Genomic DNA, 24,278 nt, shown 5'->3' on the forward strand with positions numbered 1-24,278 from the left:
TGTCGTTAAATGAATATAACTGTTATACTTCTGTCGTCAAAGGAATATAACTGTTATACTTCTGTCGTCAAAGGAATTTAACTGTTATACTTCTGTCGTCAAAGGAATATTACTGTTATACCTCCGTCGTCAAAGGAATATAACTGTTATACTTCTGTCGTCAAATGAATAAAACTGTTATACTTCTGTCGTCAAAGGAATACAACTGTTATACTACTGTTGTCAACGGAATATAATTGTTATACTATTCCGTCCATGAAGAAATACCTCAATCACATGGTGCACACTAAATAACCTGTGTAACAGTTTGTTTCAAGTGTGCACCAGGGGTATTGATGTTATTTCAAATATACCGGAACAGTATGACATTCATTACTTATAATTTAATTTTACTATTATAATTCCACGAATAAATCATTTACAAGGTTGGTGACATCATAGTCACATTGATACATTTGGTCCATATGATGATGGAATTTTTTTTATCCAATCAGAAATGTGTTTACAACATATTTGTCCAGTGCGGTAGACACGTCTTCAACAAACGGTCGGCATTCCAATGGGAACAAATTGTACTTCGCTACTCGCTGTACTATTCCAACACTCTTATGCGGTTAACTGATCCAAATGTAGGAATATCGTTCGGCGAGATCATTTGATTTCAGTTTTCGATCGAAATAAGTCTAATTATCATTAAACAATACACAATCATTTAGAAAAAAAAAAACTTATTGAAACAACATGCAAGTGCAGCACAATTTATTCTAAGCAATGTGAATTACTAACAACGATTTTTTGTTTTCTAATTCACCATCTTTTCTTCCATTCGTGCATTGCATACGTGTTCTTTTGGTCTTTAAAGTGTTCATATAAGCATTTTGAGCGTGCTGTCCAATCGCATGGGAAAAAAGTAACCGAACCTAATATTGTCACAGTAGCGTATTGGTTGCGCTTTAAAATGCCAGTTACAAGTCCTGGTCCATAGATATTAGCTTTATAAGTTAAAGAAGATGTTTTGTTTGTGCTGAAATCTAGAATTGCTTTTCTAGTTTTAGAAATACCGTCGTCAAACATAGCCAACATGACAATGTTTTTAGGTTTAGAGAACATGACAGCATTGCATATGTATTTACATTGTTCTGTCATATCTACAACATTTGTTCTCGGTCTTTCACATACAAGAAACCCAGATTTTTTATAACGTTGTAACAGTTCGTGAACTGGCTTTATTGGTCTGATATCTGTATCAATATATAAACCGCCATATTCATACATAATTTTATATCTCAATAAATCTGAAACCCACGCGACACTTGGCAAAGTTTTCAATATTTTTGCAACCTCAGGAAACCTTTCATTAACTAATTCTGTATTCCAGATAATAATTTCAAAATCAGGATTCATTGCCTTCCATTCTTCAATGTTATTTCTATCGTAATGTGGTATACCTACGGAACCGTTCAAATGTTTGTCAATCCATATGAAATGAATCAGTCTAGGTATGCCAATATCAAATAGAATAATTTCGCGAAAAAGGCTGTTTTTCTGTATTATGATCAGAAGAATTGCAAGGTTGATTAAACGAAATGTTGTAAGGTTCCTCATTCTCTTTAAAGTCGTCACCTGAAAAACAAAAAGTATAATACTGCGTTGTATTTAAGTGTCAGTGTCTGTAAGTATCAGGCAGTGAGTGGAACATGGTATACAAAAAAACTATTTTGAAAGTTTTATATGACTGAAAGTACCATTGGAATCAAGGAAAACAAATTAAGTTTTGAATATCATTTTAATTTCCGAGTTATAACTTTTTTGAAATGCACTGAAAATGAACATTTCGAGGACTGATAACTGTCGAAAACCTTTTTTTCTGACATTCGGTTAAAAATTTTCTGGTCAATTCCAGAGATGCAGTGATAAAATCAAAAATCAGAAAAAAAATGTGGGGACGTTTACCCTACAGATGAAACTGGTCCATGCTCCCAGTTTTTGTAGTGGAGTCTGTTGAGAAGGCCAGATTTTAATCTACTAATAAAAAAATGGAACTTGGTAGACCGTTGAATTTGAGTAATTGCCGTGACATAATGTTATCCAAAATTGTGATATATGTCGATGTTGTTGGTACTACACTGTATGCATAGACATTTTTGAAGATATCAACAAAATCAGTCACATGTAAAAACAGTATTCACATTCTTTGATGTTGCGTGATACAGACAAGGCTCCGTATTCCCACACCACACACGAAGGCGCACAAATACATGGATGCAAACATATATGTTCACGTGCATGAATATGACTGAGTAAAATCTAAATCATTTTGCTATGAAGTAAGATAGCAAAACATTTACCCTTTGATTAATCATTCGATGATACAAAAAAAAATATATATGATTAACAGTGGCATGAAAATTTGTTTTTACTTACACCATTTTGTCAATTTAAGATAATCGTTGATAAGGACTTATGGGTATTTTGTCGAATGACACATCAATCAATCTTCATAAAAACAGCGTACACTGTAGTTATAAATCTCGGTAGAGACTATTACTGTAATGCATGGACACAGTGCTATTAATTGAAACTGATTTCTTGATATGGACGTTGGCCTATTGAATCTCCGAAGCTAACCCTGAATATTTTTTCAAAATGACCGGGACAAACAAAAAAATATCTATATCATATATTTTGGAAACATATGCTTATATCAATTTTGGTATGCGTTGTGCTTATGTGTAACTCATATCACTAAATCGATTAGACATGCAAATATCTGGCCGTTAAAGCTCTTTTTTAAGATATAAATTGGCATTGATACTGTTTCTTTTAATTCACTTCACATGTGATGGATGTTCAACATATACCCATTCTATACGGGTATGAAACTTGTCTTTATTTTAAAGTATGCCTTGTTTCAAGATTGTCAAAAGTAGAATCTCGTATCGAATACTTACATATTTCAGACGTTTTCAACGATCGAGCCATAGTTAAAATCTCGCAATTCATTTGAAGAAAAACTCAACAATCTTGTTTTGGTCTTATTTCCAAAGTTCGTATAAGACCAGTTAATCTACTAATAAAAAGCACGACACAATATTTTCTGTTTTGAGAATTGACACTATAGAAGTAGATGTTATTTATTTGAGTAATTGAAAATCCTTGAACAAGTCAATTGACAAAATTACTCCCATGTCAAAATGATAATTTTTACAGACCGTTTTGTGGTGTGATACATACATTGACCCCCACACAGGCAGTCATACTGATACATGTATACAAAACATATGTTAATTTACATCACATATGCATGACAAATTAAATATGTAAATTAGCTGAATAAAATCTATATCAGATTTCTAAGAGGAAAGGTAGGAAAACAATTACCGTAAAAATTTTACAGTATTCACTTACTTGATAAAAAAAAACGGTAGTTTGACAGCCTGATTAAAGTTATTCCCTCATAATTAAATTTCTTACATGATAAAAAAAAGACTGACGATCTCCACAGGCACAACATGTTATCAATCGTAGATGTTTTTGCGATCGAATTGTATGTTAAGATGGTATTGGCATTAACTTCGTGAATGTGTTGGTATTTAATAAATTTCACCGACGGCATTTTTTATATATATATTTTATCTTAAGCAATTTCAATTCTAATTTCAAATTTTAGGTATATTTTATTTTTTTACAAACCACTACAATTACTGTGAAATCTAATCTCTTTCGGACTTTAAATACACCGGTTTAGAAAGGAGTTCTATTTACAAAGGTTAAAAATACATTCAAATTGATACGGAGGGACTTCAAAAAGTGTCTAGTTTAAACAGGAATCCGGATTATTCTGGATTCGTTTTAGACAGGTTTCACTGTATTATTATTTGTATTGGATCGTGTCATTTTAAGGTAGACGGTACCTATTGCAGTCTGTCTATATATGTCTCTAATTTTTGCAGAAAATTTTTACCCACTGGAAGAACATTATTAAATTATAAAAAAAGATCAATTGTCTGTAATTTTACCATATGTGTCATTTATATCACAAATTCTGTAAGAAATGTTTAAAGATAAAGTTTTATGAACATATCAAACTCTATTGTTATTTGAAGGCTGTGAAACCTGTGTAAACCAAACCTAAAAATACAGAAACTGATAAATACCAGAGGTTTCTTTAAAGTATCTTTATCTCGGATTAAATGTATTTATTCAGGGTTCGGTTTAGACAGTTCTCCGGATCAGTCATTTTTCGGTCTAAACCTGCTTAAATCTCAGATTAGATGTATTGTAAACCTTCGTTAACCGCAGACCTGTCTAACAAAAAAAGTGGAAAAAAGATAATTGATGACTGATCAGTTTATATTTGCCATAGCGTTCAAATGATATCTTTACTTTGGTTTGATATCTATATCCACGGTCTTTAAGATGATTTTGAAACTCATTATATCTGAAATCCATGCGAAAAAGTTATCAATAGTTCTGTAATTTGTACTATAATCGGCTTTTATTGAGGTAGTGTATAATTTGATTACATTGTTTGTTTCGAGTTGCAAACAAATATAACAATATATTTCACATCGGTCTTTTCATCATTTTAATATTATGACAAGGTCCTGAAAGTGCAAACGAAACTAGTCATATAAAGATAAAACATTCCTGACTTTGGGTAAGTGCAAAAATTGCGTTGGTTTGAAAGTATTTTGGCATGATCAGAACCCTCCCCTTCAAAATCTGCTGTGGAAAAATATTACATAATTACATACACCTTAAAATCAGTTAAAAAATGTCTGAGTTCTTTGTTGGAACAGAAATAAAGAAATTGATTATACGTTACACAAAGGTACAAGCAAAAGACTACTAGTGTTTAACTGACATGACATTCTAGCTACAGACCAGTGTAAACCTACAAAGAATTATGTCCTCATTGTATGTAATATGAATCCTAATTCTTCCCTTACCGAGTTGAGAACAACGGTGTATCATAAGTCATACAATCAGGACATAACCTATGACATGCAGAAAACTGCTTTTAAATATTGTGATTTAATATCTACGTGAAGACCATATGAACTATGAATATCAATACCAAAAATTGTCATCTTTAACGATTTAACAAAAATATCAAAACTATTCCTCTTACAAATGAACCTTTTCAAAGATTTAGTAACCTTATTGGGGGAGTATTAAGCTTTCCGTGCTTTGTGCAGAATACTACTGTAAAATAAAGGGGGAGAGATGCCCGCATGTATTAATCGTTTACAGGTAAATCTGTACTTGAGAATGAGTTCCTTGTATCGATTAAAGAAATTAAAGTTTTAACGAGTTTGTGATATTAAAAATCTTGATATAGTTATTTCTCGGCTATATAAAGATTTATTTTGTTAAGATCCGAAACATTGTTACAGATACATGCACGAGCAAATCGAACCAATTTGGATTTTTAAACTCCATTTAATGTTGACAAGTGGACGTCTACACCTAAGAACGGATATTTGACAATACAGATTTAAAAAGAGTAATCAAGGGAACCAAACCAATCAAAATAATGTAATTTAAGGTAATTCAAGGACAAAGACCAGACAGGAAAAACAGACACATAACAAAAAAATATAATATAAAATAATTTAACAAATGTGTACAAAGGAACAACAGTAAAGGAGTCAACTCGGTCTCAACTAAAAACGCGGAGCAAGAACTTATTTTCCAAACATCCCCTGAATTAACAGTTATGTTCGGCCGGACCAAAGTGGAAATAACAGGTTGAACAAATCGGTTTTTATAGTGCAGATGGATACATCGTTACGATCCACGTTTTCATGATGACGACCAAAAACGTCTGTAGTAATAACTTTAATGTTGTAGCAATATAACCTTGTTCCAGAAGCCCGATTGTAAGAAGTCTAGCGATTTGTGTTTTACGTGTCATATCTTTCCTTTTTTGTCTACCCCGAATTTAACTTTTTATGAGCAAGTCGTCGGTTATTTCTAGAAAAGCAGAGGACGCTTACCCTACCGGTGCATCTGGTCCATGCCCACAATTGCTCATTTTATTTTGTAACTTTGTACAATAATAAAAAAAAAACGTAGTGATTTCACGTTTCCAAAGTCGCCACACATATTCTTTCAGTCACTGCATACTTACAGTTTCTGTTTTTTGTTTGTTTTTGTTTTTTTTTTTTAGAAAGATTTAATTATTCGTTTTGAACAGTTTGTCTAATAGCACAAAAAGAAAAGAAACATCGTTATCGAACCGTTATCTGTATAGTTACTGTATTGTTGCACTAAATCAAACGATGAACAGGTTTCCTTTTGACTTAAAGCTAGAATTGTGTTCCTTGTCATAGAAACGCATTCCTTAAACATAACCAATTTATATCGTTTTTTCGGTTTAGAAAAAAACGACAGTATTACATATGTACACCGTTCCTTCATGCCTTTAAGCAAAGTCTGCCCCCGGTCTTTGACATATGCGTATGTGGAATAGAAGTATACAATGTTGAAAAATCATAGGTTTTAATGCTATTTTATTCAGATAATAGTCTTGAACTGATTGTCTCCAAATGTAGGACAGCAGACCCTCCTTGACAGCTGTGAGTACAAAAGTTAAAAGTTTTGAAAGAGGTTCGGTGGTAAATTTTGCAGATCCAGCTATGAAATGTTTGTATGGATTCTTGTGGAGTTTAGGAATCCAGTACATAGACGGTAAATCACAATCATCGTCCCTGGTAGAGAGACCAAAAGAGGATAGTACAGATTTATCGAGAGTGTGGTAGCAGTATAGGTCTTATGACTGCTATTATTTACTACGTCTACTTCTGATAATAAACCTTGGATGTTAAACGTTTTGCAGGCACAAACATTGTTGTTTTGGGGTTTGTCCGGTACAACAACATATTTGTCATGTATACTAGACAATGTTTTTGCTACATCGGGGTCTTTGAAAACCGATGTAGCCTTGGCATTCATTGACATACTTAAAACTTTCATTCGTTTCAAAAATAAGGACCTCACGGCTTTTAACCACTCTGACAGAGAATTAATGTGTTTTTGTTCTCGTTTCTTCCATTTTCTTGCATAGTCTTCGACGGCATCCATAAGAACTTTAAAGTTATAATTCCAATTTATGGAGCGTCATTCACTGTACTTGGGACCTTTAGAAAGGGTATTACGCAGAGATTCGTTTTCGATGATGGTTAAATCTCCCGTAACGACGTGACCAGAAGGACCATATTTGAATGGAGAGTTTTTGCAAGAACAGTCAGGTAGTTTAGCCTTGAAGTCCTCAATCTAGAGGTTCTGCAATAGACGTTTATAATTGAACATTTTGGATGAGTAATTAAGAGAACCAAGGTTATAGCGGTAATCAAAATAATTTAATCCAGGGACAAAGACCAGAGATACACAACAAAGAACATAAAGTAACTAAAATCATACATACAAAGTAACAAAAGTAAATGAGCAACTCGGACTCCACTAAAACCTGGGAGCAAAGACCAGGTGCATCGGTAGAGTAAGCGTCCTCTGCTTTTCTAAAAACACCCGCCGAGTTGCTAAAAAAAGTCAAGTCCGGGGTAGACAAACGAGGAAAAGAAAACTATGAATGCAATGGGTAAAGTATAGGAATATGAAATAATTGGTATGGATTTGTCTTGGTATTTTGTTGGTAACGTTTTTGTGATGGAGGATGTTAGCCAAAATTAATTGCATCTATACCTTTGTTGTCAAACGGTAGTGGAAGAAATTATCGTTTTTCCTTATCTTGACTTTTCACACAAACTGGTTTAAAGAGTCTGTGGAAACCAATATCCAAAATGATGGTTTTTTCACTGTAAGAAGACATTTAGACATATTATAATGTTTAGTCCTACCGTTAAGCCGAAGTTTCAAATGAATTCATGTAATGACTGCAAGTAGATGCACAACAATTTAAAATGTTGTGTGGAAATGTTGTTGTATACGTCGTTATAATGACTCAGCAGGAAAAACGCTGTTTTATTCCTTTTACTCTCAATATGTATTTTGGAGTGAAATATCAAAAAAAAAAAAAAAAAAAAAAATCACAAAATTTGAAAAATATTACTTTTTGAATTTCAAAAGTGTGTTTTTTTTATGTTATTATACCGTTAAAATGTACATTTAAACTTATGTTTTGTCTCAATTTTCAGCTCGCTTTTACTTAATTTAACTTATTGAATCTAAAGGGGTACACATTGTAATCTGCTTCATGTTTTGGGTAGGGGTAGGTTTTTCACTGCAAGAAAACATTTAGACATATTATAATTTTTTGTCCTACCGTCAAGAAGCAGAAACGCTGGTAAAAAGTAATATAAGTTTTAAGTAAGTTCAACTATTACATTTACACATTCCATAAAATTTTTACATTTTCGGCAGTTGTTTAGTTTATATTGAAATTTGTCATACTTTACAGCAAATTAATCAAGTCATTTGTATTGATAATGAAAAAGTAAAAATTGGGGGTCTCGGAAATTCTATACAGAGGGTCAACAAGGTTTTTTTTTCCATGAGTTCATGATGAAGGCCATTAAACTTCTGAAGTGATGACTTTCGCATTATAATCATATTCCAGAAGGGTTATTGTAAGAAGTCAAGCACGGTACAAAACGTTTGCGTAGTTTCGGCAAACTTCGAAAAAATCATAAAGAAAACGTGTTCTTCCTTTGTTTTTTTTTCTGAACAATGGAGGCAACATTTTTTGTTTTTTTGCCCTTTTCGTCAAATATTTTTTTAATTTTCAATATGATTGTAAGTAACGTGTCCGTGTTACCGCTTAAATATTTCATATCGAGTCGTGCAACCGAACAATAATACAGAAAAAAAAATCAATACGCATATTCGACATCAGTGTTACATTTAGACTACAGCAAATGATTTAGACTAAAAATATATTTAACAAACACCAATACCTGCTATAGGAGTAGTATAGATGCACGTTTGGGTTATTATTTTTCGGTGGGAGCAGGGGGAGCATTCCAATGCGCAAGCGCATGACGTCACATCCGGTGGTCAAGGACCGGAAGTGGACTTTGGGTGTGACCGGAAGTGAACTTAGATAAGGGACCCATGACCGATAAAGGAACATTGGGACCTTTTGATGTAAGAAGGGGGCCTTAAAAGTTAGGAGGGGGAAACGACCTCCATAGGTATCATCATTAAGTGTCCCAATTAGTGTCATTATATGGTATGATGTAAACACGTAAATATAAAAAAGGGGGAGGCGTATTATGACAAGAGTTACCTTTCTTTGTTTATATTTTTAAATTCTACATTTTCATTAACGTTAATTACTTTTTAATTATTTTTTTGGAAATTATTTGTAATTTCATTGTCTTTGTGTAAGAATTGAATAGGCACTTTGATTAGATTTTAAATTTTGATTTGAATTTCTTTGTGTTCAATGGATTGTGCAATTTGAATAGATGTCTCACGGTTTAGACAGGTGTTTGGAACTTCACATTTTACTGGTGATTTCAATAGCCCATATATTGATTTGCAACCTTTTTTATTGTGCTTTATGAATAAATTACAGGTGTAAGGACGTGTTGCAATGTTTACCACTAAAACATAAATTTTTATCATTGTTTTTATTACTTTTGTTTTGATATTTTTTGTATTCAGTTTGAATTAATGTTTCTATTTTGACTAACGTCTAAAGATTATACTGACTATCGTAAGCTTTACAATTGATGTTTGCAATCGGAATGTTAAGAGCTTTTGAATGGTGTATTGCCTTTCATTTTTATTATAGTTTGATTTTTATAGTCGACTTATTCATCACCTATAAGAGATGGATCCTACCTTTTCATTTTTATGAGGCTGTACCGGGTAAACCTTTCAAGGTTTACATTTCCTACGACCCTTTTTGGCTTTAATTTGAGGCTAGTATGACCGTTTAATGTTCGTCTTTTGTTTTTTGTATAAGGATTTTGGACTTTTTCCTGCTATAGTATGTTTTCAAGTCACTTACATTCAAACTTTGACCCGTGTTTTGAGGCTCTACAAGGTAAACGCTTGAGAAAGTGTTTGTGCTTGATATGCTATCGCTAACGGGTTTTGTAACCCCCCACTTTTGTAAGGAGTCCCTTTTGCTTTTCTTTAGTGTAGTTGTACTATACAACTAGATATACATATTTATATCTATTTTATTTACGATTTCATTGTCCTACGTCCTCGCTGTTATTCCAAGACACATCTGGGCATCCATAATCGGAAGTGGACCACCGACCCTTTGAACTTTGACCCTTTCCACCCCTTGCTAAAGTGTATTAGTCCGACGCGGACGATTTCAAGATGGGATCCGCCTCCTAATTAGCGTCGCCCTATGGATTCAAATGATTTTAATTGCGACCAATGAAATTCAAATGTGTTAATTGCGACCAATGACATTCAAACGTTTGAGATCTAATCGCGTGCGGTCGCGGGGAGGGTAAACACTCCGGTCATTTTCGAAATCGTCATTCTCTTGCAGACTTCCAGAAGAGAAAAGGTAGTGTTGGTTTGTGTTGAACCCAAACCTCGAAGTAAGCTTGCTTACCTGCAACCAGGGGCCCTTTTAGGTAAAGTTCGATCAATTATGCCACTATTGTTTCTTTTTTGTTATTTCAGATATTTTAAGTCATATAATATATTACACGATAAATCTATCTTTGGAACACCTGCTTCGGCAAACATCGGTCATTAACCTCGTAGATATGGTGATTGATATAATCGTGTCTGAAACAAAACATAGCATTTTTTTTCCCTTTTGAATAACTAAATGAAATATAAAAGCATCTTTACGTTATAGCACATATTTTTTTTATCTCTAATAATCTTTTTTACCGTCCAGTTAAGTGTTTCGGTTTAGTGTCCTTTTAGACATATAAGTAGTGTACACCCGATGCAATTCTATGAATATAAATAAGTTTCATCATTTAGTAAAAGTGATTATCGAACCAAAACGTTTTTATGACGGTTGGTATACTTATACTTGTGTTTGTAATATTAAAAAGGGAGATCACCCTGCTTTCTTTTTCAGAAATGTCATTCCTATATGAGGTATGCCGAGATACCTTTGAAAACAAACAATTTTATCCATCACCACAGAATTTTCCACGACATTCCATCGTATTCCTGTCGTATATGCGGAATGGAATTTACACGCATTTATAGCAGAAAACGACATGAAAACAAAATTGAAGGGCTGGACCTAAAAACAAGGATATAAAGTGCAAGATACTCAAATAAAGTTATAAAAGATGATATCGTAAAATTTTCAATTCATTTCAAAACACTTATTTTTTCTCATATGAGAAGCCTTATTTCCTGGTAACGACCAAAGCCAAGGTTGATCAACATAAATTTCCTCCGATAAAGGAAGACAGATACCAGAAGACTCGACCCTATGGAGCTGGTTATAACTGTCTTACAAAGACGTTTGAAGCTATCGAACATTGATCAAACTTGTGTGTCGCACAAAATGGTTAGCACAGTATGCCTGGAGTAAGACGGCAATCCAGAGAGTTCCTGTGACAACTGTGAAAAAAACTAAAGTAAATTTTAAGGGAGAAGATACAACAGAAGATTTATGAAGTTGCGGAATCGAAAAACATTGTTGTGCCATAACTTTAAATGATACAATTCTTTTCCCATCCTACAATACTTGCACAGAAATGGAGAGAAATTTAACGATTGTAGCCGATGGCGGAAGGAACATGTCAATAGAGGTACCAAGATGTAAGTTACGCATGATTGATTCGCAGAACTCCATAAGGGGCACTGTCCATACTTATACATAGAAAGAACACCAAGATATCAAGCTACCACAATTAATCTATTAATTATCAAATACGAGAAAAATATTATATTGAAAAAATATATTCTAATACAACATTGTTTTTTGCAACAAATATGCAAAAGATATATATATCTCTGTTTTGGTGTTTTTTTTTTTTTTATCTTATTTTGTTTCAGGTTGTTGATGATTTTGTTTATTTTTTTCTTCTATGCAAATAATTGTATTTGAGTTTTTTAATTGCTTTTTATCACCGTCATATCAAGTATATAAATTGATATGTTTCACGCATTTGGCTAAATAGTTGTCGTAATAACCTACAGTAAAGTAAACAAATAAGGAACTATCAACAACAAATTGAACATATAATCATAAATAACGAATGCTATATGTGTCTACAAAAATCTCTCTAAGGGAAGGGGTTTATGCTGGCTTGTGGCCATGGTCTAGTGCAATTTCAATGGCAAGTCGGCCTCTTCGTAAATAAAGGTTTGACATATCATGCTTGTACATGTTTGTACATCTGGGGTTTCTCAAATTCATACACCTTATATTGCCATAATCTAAAAGATATGAGAGGAATCTCACACGCATGATTAAGCCAACGATAATGACCGTAGAAATGTTATAAGACAATTTTACGAATATTTCCCATTCTTTTTTCTACATATACCCCTTCAATCCCTGCAAGTTGTTTGTGGGGGGCTTTGTCAATGGAACCAAATGGGGACACTTAGCAACCTAATAACACCTGCTTTAATATGTGCCTAGCTATAGCTATTGTTTATGTGCGTCCCAAATTTGACTTGAAGATAACTTCTTTTAAAGTAAACAAATCACAAACGTGTTCCGTGATAAGTGAACCCCGTGGTTTATATCATATTTCTTTAGATATGTGTGGTAGCCTGTTATTTTATTATTTGTATTATGAATTGCGTATTGCTTAAATTGTATATGTATAATGTGTTTGTGTTTAGTTTGTCTGTATGAAATAAAGATAGTGTTATATGTATTGAATTTGACAAGTGTTCATTTTTACTTGACGATTTACGACAGTTGACAGAATACATTTTATTCAGTTCTGTTGATATTGGTTTCACTGTTATATTCTGTAGTATTTTTCATGGTTGGGTTAGTCGCACATTTTTTTGTATATCTATTGGTTCTCGGTTTTTTTTTACTGTAAAATCTTATTATTCATTCTCTAACACGCACTCTTATTCTGGCCATCAAATGTGAACACTTGATTGAGATATATTTCACGCTGAAACTAATGTCTTTGGTGGATAACTATTTTATAAATACAGGTTAGTTTCCTTTGTTTTCTTTGTCTTAAACATAGTTTTCAGCTTAAACATACTATTTTTGCATAACTAGGGTATTTGCGGTTTTAAATAGGCTATAAATAAGTTGGCGAATGAATGAGTATGTAACCATGTGGTAAATAGTTTAAAAGTTCAGAGTCTTATAATAACATTTGTGTAATTGTGGTCAACGTGTTTTTTAACTGAATGAGTACAAATCAATTGTTACGGTGGTTTAAAGGTTTCGTTTACTCACAACCAATTATCTTGTTATGCAGGTATAATTAGACAGGTACCCTAAGACGAATTTAGCTTTTTGCCCCTTAATGCAAGGTAAGCTAGGTTGCTATGGTTTTAGCTATTTTTTTGTCATTTTGTTTTGCTATAATATTGACCCTTGTCTAATATTGTATGTAGTATAACTTTTGGTTTCGTACTGATATTGCGGAGTTTTTGCATTTCAATCGTGATTGTAAATGAAGTAGCTTCCAATCAGTATTTTATACATATTTTAATAATATTTCATACACGTAGACAATGTACAAGTTACGAAGAGTTATTAACGTATAGAACATGTAAGCATACACACTGTTTTCATTTCAACTAATTACAGGGGATATCATAGGGAAAGGGGAAGAAAACAGAGAAATATGCCGCAAGAAAATGGCGATTATTTCTTCTCGGAAAAGCTTTGGGTTCTTTAAAAATGCCCGATAAATATATAAAGTAACGATGTGTTCTCGTTAACGAGATATTCATTTCATTGGCTGTAAACTTAGCCGAAACATAACGAATATTGTAATTAGCCACATGCATCACAGCTTTGTTTTTTTAGGTTAAACCTCTAGATTCGGAATGCTTTATATAATAATTTGCAAATAATATTCAAACCATTTTATTTGAAAATTTATACAAAGCAAGTACATATATGCAGGGGGTCAATTTTTTTCTGCAAGTGGAAAAAGGGGGTTCAGTGTTTTTTATAACTTCAAAGAGAGTGGGGTCATGTTTTTGCACAAGGATTTCAAGAGGGATCCAAATTTTTAGTTAAGCAGAGCATTATATCAGTCAAATTAAAACATATTTTACCACCATTAAACATTTTATTTCATTGTCACATGCACGATCTCTAGTAAAATTAAGTTCACACATCAACATAACCATCAGGACCTAAAACATTTACAGTTATTAAATCAAATTGGTCCGACTTATCTGCTGACGATTCAATTTCCTTACCAATATCTTGAATCTCAAGAGCTGTGTCCGATTCTGCTTGATTTTGATAAGACTTTTCCAAAGTATCTAGTTTTGGAAATGAAGACGACTTTTTTATTGTAAGAATTCTTTAACATCTAAACTGCTTTTGCTTCAAAGTGTAATCAAGGGAACTACGGTTATAACGGTAATAAGAAAAATTTTATCCAGGGACAAAGACCAGACATGGAAAACAGACGTACAAAAAATGTGAAATTTTGTAAAAATTAAAAATAAAAATTAACAAAAGCAATTGAGCAACTATGACTCCGCTAAAAACTTGGAGCATTGACCAGGTGCGCCAGTAGAGTAAGCGTCCTCTGCTTTTCTAGAAACACCCGCCGAGTTGCTCATAAAAAGGCAAATCCGGGGTAGACGAAAGAGGAAAGGAAAACTATGACACGTTGAACAAATCAGTTTTCATGGCGCAGACGGATTCACCGTAGCGATCCACGATTTCATGATGACGACCATAACATAAAACTTCTGTAGTGATGACTTCAATATTGTAGCGACATAAACCTTTTCCAGAAGTTTATTTGTTAGAATTCTAACGCGATACAAAAACTCTGCTTACTTTCGGCAAGCACTGGAATAATGTAGGAGTTGTTATATGAAAACTCCATACGCATGTTTAATAGAGGGGTTATCACATTTTGAAAAAAAAAAATGTTTTTAAGGGGGATAAGAAAATATCATGGGGGGTCAAAAATTTTTTATATGATTTCAAAATGACCAGTCCCCCCTCCCAGGTAAATAATGATAAATTTCTACATCCATGCGAATCGTAAGGGAAAAAAAGGGGTTATATAGTCAAATTTTGTGCCCTGGATCTTTTTATGTAATATTCAAACCAGAATCTATTTTTTTTTGTGCCTATTGCATCTTTGTATTTATATAAAATCATATATCATTGTCCTGCCTTTCTATTTCAAATGTGATCCTAGCCCCAACCCCCACTCATAAAAATCAATATGGTTACTCGAAGGCGTATCCAGGGGGCGTGGCGGGCGTGCGCCCCCTCTAAAATTTGCAAAGCATGGTTTGTCATGGGTAGATTTAGGCGGTTTTAAGTTGAAACTTTAAATTTCTCGCTAATTTTACCACAAAAGATATCTACATTGCACCCACTCTATGACTTTTCAAAAATTTAACCTCAAAATATATGTCACCTCGCTCCCCTCGGCAGAATTTGTACTGTGCGCCCCTATCTAAAATCCTGGATCCGTCCCTGTTACCTACAACGTAAGAGATTGGAATTCTGTTCCTCTACACCAAGTCAGAAAATAGCTTGCCAGACAACCTCTATCATTGCTGGAGTACAACATGGTTTGCTACCCAAGCATTGTATTGCTTTTTTTATGTATTTCTTTATTGCTTTTATGGAGAATATTAAAATTGTTTCAAAACAGGCAACTTGTTTCATGCTAAACGGTTAAAGCAAAATATGATGAAAGCTATTTACAGGTTAGTGAACAGGGACGGCTCCAGACACTTTGAAAAGGAGGGGTGCAAGCAAATGGAATGGTAATGCTAAGACATTATTACTATGGTTTGTCAATTTGACACGTGAAAATGACTAATTTTCTGGTAAAAAGGAGGGGTTCCAACCCCCTCTGATCAATGAACAGGTATTACCAGCACAGTTGAATAATAAGTATCATTCGATTAGATGTCCTATTAAACAGGTGCATCATGAGCTTATGGAATGATTATCCTCACCTCAACATTTCTCTTAACTTGTGAACAAAAAAATCACAATTTACCAGTCTTGTAGAGTTTATACAAGAAAACCATGAATTCAGATTAATTCAATGTAAATTATAGGTACAAGTACATGGAATGATTATGATTAGCTCAACATTCAACAATAAATCCTTCTTTTTCAAAATGTTTAATGTCTGTGAATGTTTATATTCTATTATATTTACCCGTGGAACTTCTTGTTTTTTTTTCATTGGTTGGTAGTGGTTTCAATGCCTATTGCAATTATTTCTTGAATTTCAGGACAAGAATGTTTTACTGTATGAAATGATCCTGCTTTATACTACTCTACTATTATGACATTTTGAGGCGGTTTTATAGTGCAACCTAACAGAATCAACAGTTGCTTGTTGGCATGTCATACCATTAAAAACACATTATAATGAATTACCCAACTGAGCTAAAAAATTACTTCATTGTTTTCTGTAGATTAGATTGATTATGGTCTTTTGTGAATAGTTTTACTATATTTGTTTTGGGGCCTTTTTTATAGATTGCCTAATGGTATGTGGTTTGCCCATATTAATGACCATATGGTGATTTCACTTGCAGAAGATTAATCGTTACTTGCTTGGTATTTGTTGAACGACTGTCTCATTGGCAATATAAATGGTACATGTATTTAAGTTTTCTACTTATGACTAATGAGTCTTAAATCTTTCACTGCTTCTCAAACAAGTAATTTTTTGTAACAACTGTTTGGCTAATTCATTATAATGTGTCTTTTACATTGAATTGATCTGAATTCATGGTTTCCTTGTATAAACTCTACAGGCTGATAAATTGTGATTTTTTTTTGTTCACAAGTTAAGAGGGATGTTGAGGTGAGGATAATCATACCATAAGCTCATGATGCACCTGTTTAATAGGACATTTTATCAAATGATACTTTTTAGTCAACTGTGCTGGAAATACCTGTTCAATGATCAGAAGGGGTTGACACCCCTTCTTTCATGTGTGAAATTGACAAAACATGGTAAATAATATCTTAGCATCACCATCACACTGGCTTGCACCCCTCCTTTTCAAAGTGGAGCCGTCCCTGTTCACTAACCTGTAAAACTTTCCTCAAATTTTGCTTTAACCGTTAAATATGAAACAAGTTGCCTGTTTTGAAACTATTGCAATATTCTCCATAAAAGCAATAAAGAAATATATAAAAAAAGCAATACAATGATTAAGCAGCAAACCATGTTGTACTCCAGCAATGATAGAGGTTGTCTGGCAAGCTATTTTCTGACTTGGTGCAGAGGAACAGAATTCCAACCTCTTACGTTGTAGGAGTAACAGGGACGGATCCAGGATTTTAGATAGGGGCTCACAGTAAAAATTCTGCCGAGCGGAGCGAGGTGACACAAATTTTGAGGTTAAATTTTTGAAATATTATAGAGTGGGTGCAATGTAGATATCTTTTGTGGTAAAATTAGCGAGAAATTTAAAGTTTCAACTTAAAACCGCCTAACTCTACCCATGACAACCCATGCTTTGCAAATTTTAGAGGGGGCGCACGCCCGCCACGCCCCCCTGAATACGCCTCCGAGTAACCATATTGATTTTTATGAGTGGGGGTTGGGGCTAGGATCACATTTGAAATAAAAAGGCATGACAATGATATATGATTTTATATAAATACAAAGATGCAATAGGCGAAAAAATATAGGTTCTGGTTTGAATATTACATAAAAAGATCCAGGACACAAAATTTGACTCTATAGCCCTCTTTTTTCCCCTTACGATTCAAATGGATACAGGAATTTATCATTATTTACATGGGAGGGGGGACTGGTCATTTTGAAATCAAATAAAATTTTCTTGACCCCCATGATATTTTCTTATCCCCCCTTAAAACAATTTTTTTATAAATGTGATACCCCCTCTATTAAACAAGCGTATGGAGTTTTCATATAACAACTACTACATTATGCTTGGCGAAACTACGCAGAGTTTTTGTATCGCACTAAAATTCTAACAAATAAACTTCTGGAAAAGGTTTATGTTGCTACAATATTGAAGTCATCACTACAGAAGTTTTATGTTAAGGTCGTCATCATGAAATTGTGGATCGCTACGGTGAATCCATCTGCGCCATGAAAACTGATTTGTTCAACGTGTCATAGTTTACCTTTCCTCTTTCGTCTACCCGGACTTGACTTTTTATGCGGAACTCGACAGGTGTTTCTAGAAAAGCAGAGGACGCTTACCCTACTGGCGCACCTGGTCAATACTCCAAAGTTTTAGTGGAGTCAAAGTTGCTCATTTGCTTTTGTTACTTTGTATATCTGATTTTAGCTACTTCATCTTTTGCATGTCTGGTATTTGTCCCTGGATAACATTCTTCTTATTACCGTTATAACCTTGGTTCTCTTGATTACTCTTTGAAGCAGAAACAGTTAAGATGTTAAAGAATTCTTACAATAAAAAAAATAAGTAATCAATTCCAAAACTAGATACTTTGGAAAAGTCTGATCAAAATCAAGCAGCATCAGACACAGCTCTTGAGATTCAAGATATTGGTAAGGAAATTGAATCGTCAGCAGATAAGTCGGACCAATTTGATTTAATAACTGTAAATGTTTTAGGCCCTGATGGTTATGTTGATGTGTGAACTTAATTTACCATATATCATGCAGGTGACAATGAAATAAAATATTTAATGGTGGTAAAATATGTTTTCATTCGACTGGTGTAATGCTCTGCTTAACTAAAAATTTGGATCCCCCTTGAAATCCATGTGGAAACAAACGACCCCCCCCTCTTTGAAGTTATAACAAAATCTGAACCCCACTTTTCCACTTACAGAAAAAAAACTTGACCCCCTCTGCATATGTACTTGCTTTGTTTAAATTTTCAAATAAATGTCTACGGTTTGAATATTATTTGTAAATCATTATATAAATCATGCCGAATCTAGAGGTTTAACCTAAAAAACAAAGCTGTTATGCACGTGACTAATTACAATATTCGTTATGTTTCGGCTAAGTTTACAGCCAATGAAATGAACATCTCGTAAGCAAGAACACATCGTTACTTTATATATTTATCGGGCATTTTTAAAGAACCCAGAGCTTTTCCGAGAGGAAATAATCGCCATTTTCTTGCGGCATATTTCTCTGTTTCCTTCCCCTTTCCCTATAATATCCCCTGCAGTTATTAATAGATATATATTAATTAGATATTTGACATATGGTGACCAGAAATCTTATGATTGTACTTATTTTTATAGGGCTTTTTCTCCGGAAAAATACTGAAAATTATCCTGCCGTCTTGTGAATAAAAGCTCTGAGCCTTAGTGTGTTTGATTGATCAGCCCTCAAATGAAGTGCTGTTACATATATATTATGATATTGATTGATACGTTTATTTTGTGTCAGTAGCTTGTCTATCGATTAGAATGAAGAAAATCAAAAGTTACTATTGGTTTCGGAGGATGCACTAAGCTCGAATCAGAATTACCCATTATCACATTTCGGTAACTTCTTATCCATTACTTTCAAGCACGTTTAACCTTATTTAAACGGGGATTTGATTGGTTGACAGTTCGGGATACTTTTCCAAAATAAGCCGATACTTTATTTATGCATTCATATATTTCCATCAGCTTCCCTTTAGAAAATAAGCCGATACTTTTGAAGAGTTAGCCAATACTACTTGAAAGAACGCCGAAATATCCCTATTGTGACATGATCCGCCACTCATACAGGCATAACAGATATAAATACAGCCATGTAAAACGATATCCGTATTCCACCGTCGCTACGTGATCAACAATTCCAGAAACAGCTACAATGTCTACAACTGCGGCTTAAGTCAGACTGTGACAAAGGAACAAATGGAACTTGTTCTAGGACTGATTGATAGAGACCCGAAAGAGTAATCAAGGACATCTTTTTTTATAATTTTAATTTTAATAGTTTTTTGTACACTAATGTAAGTTAACTTCGCAATCTGTAATCAAAAGAATATACTCCATTTAAGAATGACTTGACAGGGCAAACATCCACCAAGGAACATGAAATAACCAAAATATGATGTACAAAAAATAACAAAAGGAAATGATCAACTCAGACCACTGAAAACTGGAAGCATGGGCCAGGTGCACCGGTAAGCTAAGAGTTCTCTACTTTTCTAGAAACATTCACCGAGTTGCTCAATAAATGTCAACAATACACCAGAATATGAATGATAGGAAACATTTTATCGGTAATTCATGTACACTTTCATATTATCTTCGATTTTAAGTAGCACTCCATCTAAGGATCATGCAAAAAGTGATTTATGGCTGAAAGGCCTACATACTTTTATTTTTGATATCTTATTTGTAATGCCATGGTAAACAGAAATTAACATTCGTGCTCTTAGGAGATAAAACTTCAATAGAATGCACTCTATATTTCAGAATTAAGGGAGATAACTCTGTAAATGACACTCAAATACAATAGAATCTATTGGATTTTCAATGTTGATTATCTCATAATAGCAGACACATTTGAATGAATAAGTACACATTGCACAATATAGATCCATAAAACAACTTAATGTAGCCTTTTTTTATTTTGAATGATTCTTACAAAGACAGCTACTTAACCATCAGAATGATTCTTACAAAGACAGCTATTTAACCATCAGAATGATTTTATTGTAAACCATTAGATCTAGGAGAGATAACGTTTTGTATTTGAAGGTTTGTGGACGACGTCCACCTCTTGTTTTATTATCGTAAATTCGGTCTTCATTGTAAATTACTAGATCAGCCATTTTTCATTTTTTTTCATTATCAAATAGATGTAACATATGCATGCGAGGAAATTAACGATTTCATTTTTAAAGGCATAAAATATCAAATGGATAAATATATATGATTAGAAGAAACTAATAGGCAATATGTTTGTTTGAAGTGAAATCGATCGATTCGGATGAAAAATTTGCTACAGATGTTACAAAATTTTTCGAGATTTTATTCACTTAAAAATCATAACAAGAATACTAAGAATTATCATATAGATAGCTGTGATTTACCGAATGTTCCCATTGCAAACATTTTTGATAATTCACACGTGAAATAAATGCGGTAATTTCGCTCTCTCACTTTCCTCCGCCAAAACGTCGCAACATAAATATCAATCCGCCGTTCACAAAATTAAAACAATTATGTTGAAAATAGCAATGAATAATGGAGAAAACCTATAATAAATACGATAATCAATTGGTTATCAGAAATAAGCAAAATATGATCACTCGTGCCAAAAACGCTCGAGGATTTAACTCGTGGGCGGAACTAATTCCGCACACTCGTTAAATCTAGGCGTTCTTCGGCACTCGTGATCATATTTTGCTTATTCACTCTTTCCAATTAATTATCCTATTAATATTACCGCAAACGGAATTGATCGAAATGCTGGTTTTTGTTGATTAACAATTGTTGATATTTAAACGGTAACACCTCAAGATACGCTTACTTTTCTTTACACATAACCAAAATGTTCAACAAAATATTTTATTTTGTGTTGTTGCTTTAAGGCTTTTAATAAGAAGAACGAGTAATAATCATGTACGTATCGTCATGGAAAGCAACTTAACGTTGAACGACCTATAATAAGTGTCATAGTAACGCATTTGTTCATTCTAAATGTTAAGTTTGGCCGTCAAAAAGTCGCACGGTCCATTATTTCTAACACCTTGGTGTCATGACGAATAAGTTGGTGAAATTGCGAGGGTTGTAACAATTCTATAAATTAAGTTTGTCTCTAAAACAAAGGCGTTAAGCCTCAATATACTTTGTAAAACTTTTTCACAGATTTTCGTTAGGTAAAAACACAAGGTTGAACATTGTGCCGTTTAAAGAAAAAAATCATAATACTGAATCAATAAATATAGATTGTTTGACTTTGTAATCTCACACAAGAATCAGTTGGCAATATGAGGTCTGTATTAAAGTGAATGGGTCGAAATAAAATATATTAGATCACTATCTTTGTTCTGTTGTTTTTGTAAGAGTAATCAAGGGAACAAAGATTCTAGCGGAAATCAAAAGAATGTAATCCAGGGACGAAGACCAGATGTGGAAAACAGACAAACACAACAAAGTAACTAAAATAATACATACAAAGTAACAAAAGTAAATGAGCAACTCGGGGCTCCACTACCAACTGGGAGCGTGGACCAGGTGCACCGGAAGGGTAAGCGTCCTCTGCTTTTCTAGAAACATCCGCCGAGTTGCTCATAAAGTCAAGTCCTGGGTAGACGAGAGAGAAAAAAGGAAAATTGCCTAAATTTCATTTTACCAATCTGACTATAAATGAAATTCAAATTACTTTTTAAAAGTCACACAAAATACGCATCGCATCGTAGCAGTGCGGTTTATTAGATAAATGAGCACAAACTGTGCGACATCCTGCATAATAATAGAACAACAGACTACTAGATAATATACTTCTAGAAAATAAATTCTCCTAACTCTAAAACCTTATGGAATATCCTGAAAAGTCTATTAAGGTTCAGTAAAGCAAACAGCAGTATTCCACCTCTTCGTAATATAATAAAAGATTCTGGTATTGATGAAATAGCAAATGATGATAATGATAAGTGCGAACTATTGAATAGTTATTTCAGTTCAATTTCAAACTTATATGAACATGATGTTCATCTTCTTGACTTCCGGTTGAAAACCAAAACTTGAATCAGTGATATCGTAGTAAGCGAACAGGAGATTATTGATGTCATACAAATTTTAGATGCTAATAAAGCATCTGGACCTGACAAAATTAGTCATAAAATGTATTATGACGGTTTTTTTTTGCTGGTTGGTAGAGTGTTTTATTTTGTTTCCGTGAGAGTGTAGGGGAATGCTCACGTCGCCACAATACGGACTGGTACCATTTGGAATCATTTGCATTCTGAAATAACTTTTATCTGAATCTATTTCGAAAGAATGACTAGTGGGATTAATCAAATAATGAAATTGCTCGATCTTGTTTTTTCTGACCTAGTTAAAAATAAACTTAACTTTGTATCACAATAAATGTTAAAGATCTCACCTCAAAAATTGGCAGTTTCTCTTCAAATTTTCTTCAGCAAATCTTTACAACAAAGTATATACCCTTCTGATTGACATTTTCAAACATTATGTTACCTGTAAGCATTAGTAAGTAATGTTTCACCATATAAGTAAAGCGAAAACCAGTTGCAACGTACACAGCTGCCATTGATACTCACTGATGCATACATATAATTTTTGAATATTTTAACATATATTACTACAATAGGGGTGACTTGGGGGCCCCCTTGATGATAAGTATAGGGTCTTTTCTGTATATACAGGGTCCTTTTCTGTATATATTTATAGGGTACATATTTTATAGGGTCAATATTTTTGTACATATAAATGTGGTGTTTATATGGTCCATATCTGTGTTCATATACATATGAAGTTTATAGGGTCCATGTCTGTACATACTTGTAATTACACAACAAATTGAAATATTACCAGCTCATACTGTGAAAATATGTATCTAATCTACATATAAATATATATATTATGTAGGATGATAAACTTTGAAAAGATAATACGCATTTACGCGTATGAAATAAGATACATAGGAATGTATGTTATGTTTATGGGAATTATAAATTTTAACGTTTATAGGGTCCTTAATATCACATTAAAATTCTTACACAATAGTTATCTATATGAATACACCAATCAAAAATAATCCACGATATTTCAGAGTATATAAGAATGATCATTATTTGATAAAACTTCAAATTGGTTTTTGAAAACATTACAGATTTGTACATTTATCAGGAAAAAAACATCCAAAATAAGTCTACAGATGAATTGAGGAAGAAAATGAAGTCTAAAAAGATAATACCATTACTGGCAGAAAAACATTGTATAACCAATGGTGATAAAGAAAGAATGCAGAATATGACAGAGGAAAAATCCATAACAACAGAGATGATTACGACACTGATGAAACTGAATTTCAATCCCCTCCAACAACTGAAAGTGGCACTTATCAAAACAGGTCAGTCCGAATTGATATAATACATTATCGAAAAGACTGATGACAAAGAAGAAGAAATCTTAAAATCCTATTACGGTTCATGTTTTATCCATTTGCATGACGAGACATTTGTAGCTGCAAAGGAAACCCTAAGCAGATATACATACA

The 24,278-nt window shown here is 33.4% G+C and overlaps 1 long non-coding RNA gene across 1 annotated transcript; it reads right to left on the minus strand.

The window, feature by feature from the left end:
* Positions 1-742: 742 nt before the first annotated feature.
* On the minus strand, positions 743-23,246 carry LOC148602182 (uncharacterized). The gene is made up of 2 exons (XR_015917297.1): positions 23,142-23,246; positions 743-1,623 (listed from the first exon to the last, which is right to left on the minus strand). It is a non-coding gene; the product is annotated as an uncharacterized LOC148602182 (long non-coding RNA).
* Between the last annotated feature and the right edge of the window lie 1,032 nt (positions 23,247-24,278).

Source organism: Perna viridis, chromosome 12 (assembly GCF_037379345.1).
Source record: "Perna viridis isolate PV_CMFRI_1.1 ecotype Kerala chromosome 12, ASM3737934v1, whole genome shotgun sequence".
Classification (NCBI taxonomy): domain Eukaryota; kingdom Metazoa; phylum Mollusca; class Bivalvia; order Mytilida; family Mytilidae; genus Perna; species Perna viridis.